The 6,011-nt window shown below is 39.2% G+C and overlaps 1 pseudogene across 1 annotated transcript; it reads left to right on the forward strand.

The window, feature by feature from the left end:
* The first annotated feature begins 684 nt into the window (after positions 1-684).
* LOC308379133 (ladderlectin-like) lies at positions 685-1,942 on the forward strand (annotated as a pseudogene). The gene is made up of 5 exons: positions 685-791; positions 1,035-1,085; positions 1,283-1,380; positions 1,520-1,654; positions 1,820-1,942. The product of its transcript is annotated as a ladderlectin-like (transcript).
* Positions 1,943-6,011: the final 4,069 nt, after the last annotated feature.

The raw sequence follows: 6,011 nt of genomic DNA on the forward strand, positions 1-6,011 counted from the left end.
CCAGGTCAATTCAATGAACATAACAAAACCTAGGCCTGGCCAAGGGGAAGGTGGGAGGGCTTTCACACCAATGTGGGCTTCTACGGCAAGGATCGAAGACTGTCGTAAATCCCACATTTCATGCAGTGGTCTGCCTCGGGGGATGGATGCCTTAGCTGCGGAGGAGAGCGTTGACGTAAAGGCGTTGTAGGTGACAGTGGGTGGCCCTGATGGATCTGGGAGATCATGGGTAAGTGAGTCTGTGAGGTCTCTGTATTTATTCCAGTCAGCCTTACGGAAATTCCATTTTTTTTTTTACCAAGGCTGTTGATCTTTATTCCGACTTCAGTGGTTATAATTATGGGACAGTGGCCAGATTGTGGGAACTTGTCCAGCACATGGCGTTCACAGGATTGTGCTATTGTCAATTCAGGTGAGGCATGAAGGAAAGAAACCAAACCGCATTTTGTGAAAAATCAGGTGGAACGGGAACGTGCGGGGACAAAAACATCCTGCAAAAAGGGCACTTATCGAGTCAAGGGTCAGGTGCTTGAGCAGCACGTGTTTTTTTTTTTCGCATGCCGGTGCCAGTTTCTTTTTTTCTAAAACTTTGAGATCAACTCATAAACTGTTTATGATGCATATCATATCATAAGCTGTTTATGATGCATATCATTAGACTGCCCACATTTCACCATAAAAATAATGCTCTCAATTCCAGCAGGCAACTCATGACTCCAAACTAAAGTACGTTGACTCCAAGGAGACCAGCACCATGAAGACTTTGACATTCATTTTACTCCTCTCTCTCGGTCTCGCATTTGTAAATAAACACTAATCATTGTAATATAATATGATATATAGTAGAGAATGATAATATGACAATATAATATAGGATTTTCTCATCTCTACCACTGTTTGTATAATACCATGTTGCCTAGGCTACATATAAATTCCAAAAACAGAATAGAGAAATTCTATGATTACTATTTTCTCCAATACTGTCTCTATTCTAGTGACGTGTGTTTTAACCTGAACTGTGGTTGTAATTCCAGAGCTCATTATCTCTTCAGAGAACAGGACTGATGATTCTCCCCATGTTCAGGGTAAAAAATTTCTTTCTCTCTGCTTCCTAACCCTGTTGTCAGTAAGATCCTTTTTTCATCACAAAAAGATGCATTTTCTAGATTTTTCTTGTGTGTAGTGTATAATATCTATGATGGTGAGTAGTTGCACAAATTCCAGTTTAAGCTTTAGGTTAAAAAAGCCAGCCATTTCAGCTTTTCAATTTTTTGAACCCTAGTTTACTCACGAAATCCCAAATGTCCTGCGGGTTGGCAACAATACGATGAACGCTGCTTCAGGTTTATCGACACTCCAAGGACATGGGCAGAGGCAGAGGTTGGTTCACAATAAACAAACAGCTAGTCAAATGCATGCAACTGTTTCAACAAATAGCAAATACAAAAAAGAATTGAGCAAATATATTGTAACTTTTCTTATTTTCCTTTCATCTATTATTTTTATTTCTTTCCCCCAGCGCTTTTGTTTACTGCAGGGAAGTAATCTGGCGTCTGTCCACAGTCTTTCAGAATATTATTTCATTGAAGGACTAATAGTGTCAATCACTCATGGTACGCCGTTGACTTGGATTGGTGGTTCAGAGGCTGAGCAGGTGAGGCTAATTATTGTCCTCAATCAGTGACATTATCTTATTGGCTCTGCACACATGACAATTTACATCACTTGTCATACAGACGCCCTTCTAGACTAGGCTGGATTCACCAGCAGGTGGCGATAATGAGGAGGTCTGACCTCTGGTTTCTCTCCTTCTGTGCAGGAAGGAATCTGGTTTTGGAGTGATGGATCCCGATTTGGATCATTCCTCCACTGGAGCGCAGGCCAACCTTCAAATGGTGCTGATCGCTGTCTGCAGATGAACTATGGAGGTGAATTACATTAAGTTAACTAAAGTTGCTCATATCAGCCCAATATTTCTGTGAAGTACTGCGTAAAAAATCACTTTGTGATGTGGTGTTCTGGTTTATTTTATGCCCTCTCTGAAGGAGATCTGCGTTGGAACGATGTGCCCTGTACACCAACATATCCATCTGTCTGTGCAAGAAGAGTCATTTCAGTTTAATATTTTCACTTGTTGCCATGGCAGTTGTGGTTTCCGGCCAGTAGCAATTTATTGACAATCCATCCCAAATATTTTGACATCTTTGAATTGACATTTAACATTTTTTTTTTCAATCAGAGATTTAATTTATTTTACAGGATCACTTGATATTAAATGTTTTTTTTATTTTTTACAGTCTTTGATTGTTTCCCATTTATTTATTTATTTTGTTTTCTTTGGTTGCATAATTTGTTGTAGTACCCTTTATTTTCCTTCAAAGTCTCTGTGTTATTGTAATTCTATCTGTTTTAGTAATCTGTATAATTTCCCATCATGTTAAAAATGTGCTTTGTCAATAAAATGATGAACATGTTTATCATAAACGTGTCCGGATCTGTGCCTTCTGTAGTTGCACTGATGTCAGGTCATTGAAAGAGTCTCGGAGGTGGTATACTGCACGGCCATGTCCCAGGGGTCCTCCAGCTGAAGTAGTGAGGCAGTGAGGTCAGGAGACAGAAAACTGGAACTGGAAAGCTTGAAATACCCTGTTGAGGGCCGTTCCCTCAGTTATAGTGCAATATCCACATAGACAAAGACCAATTATATAATGAAAATGGCTTAAAAAGGAGAAAACAAGAAGAAACACATCTCTAATACATAAAGACCAGTGGCAGGCATAAAACAATGTTTTTGTGCACCACTTGATACCCAGATCCAGTCGCCATGCCACTGCTGACCAAGGCAGCACCAAGGAAGTCCTCCCGACAATTTCTGCTGATTACATCAACTGACAAATAATAGCTTTGGATATCTCATTATTTTACCGCCACTGATGGCACATGTGAAGGGGTGGGATATATTATGCAGCAAGTGAACAGTCAGTTCTTAAAGTTGGTGTGTTTCAACAAGGAAAAATATGCAAGGGTAAGGGTATGAGTGACTTTGAAAAGGGTCCAAATGTGATGGCTAGATGACTGGGTCAGAATCAGTTTTTTTCTATCAGACAGGGTTTTTTATATCACGGATGGCCGACCCTGTACCTGGGAAAGGGAGGCAGCAGGATGCACTATGGGAAGAAGGCAAGCTGGCCGAGACAGTGTAATGTTTTGCTGAGAAACCTTGGGTCCTGGTCTTCATGTGGCTGTTGCTTGGACACGTGTCACCTAAACCTCATTGCAGGCCGTGTACACCCCTCATGGCAACGGTATTCCCTGATGACAGTGGCCTCTTTCAGCAGGATAAGGGTCCCTGTCACCCTAAACACAATTGTTCAATAATGATTTGAGAGTTGAAGGTGTTGGATTTTCTATTTCTTTGAAGTCTATGACAGGGACGTGCAGTGAGGTTCGGAGCTGGTGAGGCACAGAAACCGGAAGTGATTACGTCATTTTGAGCTCTAGTTTAAACTATATATATAATATATACATGTATATATGTCTATGGTTTTAAAATTGTCATCTGATCAGAACTGAAAAAACGTTGTTTTATTGTCTAATACCATTATTTTCAAACGATTGTTTTTTTATTGTATTATGATGAGTTATTAATAACATATTAATAGTTGCAAGCTAGTGTATGTAGCCCTCCCACCAATGATATGGCTCATTTCATTTTGTCTGGAGAAAATATAACTACGGTGGTGGGATGCTAATTTAAAGGACCCATCGTATGCCCATTTTACCACAAGTTGAAATGGTTCCTTGGGGTCTTTATGAAATGCCAGTAACATATTTTGGTCAAAATACCACAAGAATAATTTTATACAGCACCCTTTTCACCCTGTCAAAACAGCTCCCTACAGATTGACCTGTATTGAGTGCCTGTTCCTTTAAATGCTAATGAGCCAGCTCACTCCTCCCCCTCCTCCAAGAGTTGCGCTCGCATAGCTTGAACAGCTAACAGCTATCTATATAGAAAGATGGCTACTGCAGAAGACAGAATCGTACAACCGTATCTGTTTGAGCCAGAGTCAGACCCAGAAGCAGAACAAGAGGCTCCCGAACATATTCAAGAAGTTAGGGCTCAACAAAACGTTTCTGAATGGTAAGTAAACTTTGTCAAATCTACATTTAATTTTTTGTTTTAACTTTGGCTAAGGTCATATGGTCAGGTTGACGGTGACGAGAGCATTGCACTGCTAGTAAATAGTTTGTACATGTGAGTAATATGAAATAAATACAGTGTGTTTTATGTAAGTTACTGTTTGTGAAAAGGCTGTTTTTCTAGGCATTTAAATCAACCAGATGGCTTGCAGGATAGATAGATATCTTAGCATGTGGTGCAAAGCAAAAAACACGGGTAAAGCTCGAGCTGTAAAGTAAAATATTATCTAACAGTAATGGACAAAGCAGGTGTAGAACATAACGTAACGAGTTTACCTCCGTTTATTAGCGCTCAAACCTTGTTTTCGTTGTATTTGTCGACTTATGTCTGTAACTGTAACTAAACATTCAAATACACTTTACCTATAATGTTGTCACTTTTTAAAACTCTTTATCTATACAGGTGTATTTGTGCCAATTGTGAGCAAATGCCTAGAGCCTGAGAATGTATGCGGCATGGAGATACCACAGGTAGAATTCTTTGTGAATGACATGACATCTTTGTGAATTATGCAGTCATCTTCTGTTTTATATTCAATGATACTTACACTTTCAATATTCAAGGTAACAAGAAGACTATGCAACCAACCATCCGGGCATTCTACCTGTGTGCTTCCCTCTCGAAGCGTCCTTGAGCACGACATGTGAACCCCTTATTGCTCCTGATGTGCAGTGTGCCATCAGTGAAAAATGTAAAATGTGTCACATCCTTGTAAGGCGCTATGGATAAAAGCGTCTGCTAAATGATGAAATGTAAATGCTTGAATGTGTTTTCACTACAGAATGCATTCAACATCTATAGAGCAGACTATGGGCCTTATGTCTAAGGGGAATATAGCAGTAAGTTGTTTTTTATGCATGAGTCATCAGTTATTTTTTACAATACAAACATAACTGGGCAAGATCGTTTAATCTTCCCTTGGTCTTACTTTGCTTACTGCTCATCTCAAATGTGTCAACTGTTGACATGTTACATACCAAAACTGTTTCTTTAGACTTTTTAAACATAGTTATTAAATGTATTGGCTAGTACATGGGTAATACAAACAGAAATACCACTTATAATAAAAACACTTTGTGCCATCAGTAGCCATACTGTTACCAAAGGACGACTCAATAGATGTGTATATCACCATTTATTCTCTAAATACAATGTAATCTTTGCTCAGAAGTTACAAGTATTTTGTGTACAGAAGCTTTGTTAGCTGGTTTTGGGGCTTTCTGGGACAGAGAATCTGGGTGCCCTCCTGCGTGGTGCTCCAGACATGCATCTTTGGAGGATCTGTATGACACATGATGTAGCCTTGGACACTGTTCAGATGTTCTTCCTTAACAACAAAAGAAGCAATGTTATGCATGATTTTTCCTGAATGCAATAAAAGGACTCAATACTCCATACTGTAAATGAAATGTCATCTCATTGACCATTATCCTTGCACTGCCATGCATACAACATGAACTAAAAGCATTTGAAGAAATGTTGTATTCCACCAACCTAATATAATTTTCCCAACACAGAAGAGTAGGTACAATAACATTGGCATACTATGCATGCTCTACGTACATTTTTCTCATAAATCATTATGAAATAATCGTACATTGAATAGGTAATGGGTTTGGTAACTGCAGGTGAGTCTTAGCTGCTAATCACGTAGTTCATGAATGGGTAATGCCCATTTAACATGTATGTCTCCCGTCTTTGTAAAAAAAAAAAAAAAAAAAAATCCTTAGCGATTGCTACACACAAGCTGCATAAAAGCACACCGCAAAACAAAAGTGCCCTTTTAGCAAAATGACATCCAAATTAA

Source organism: Sprattus sprattus (assembly GCF_963457725.1).
Source record: "Sprattus sprattus genome assembly, chromosome: 18".
Classification (NCBI taxonomy): Eukaryota; Metazoa; Chordata; class Actinopteri; order Clupeiformes; family Clupeidae; genus Sprattus; species Sprattus sprattus.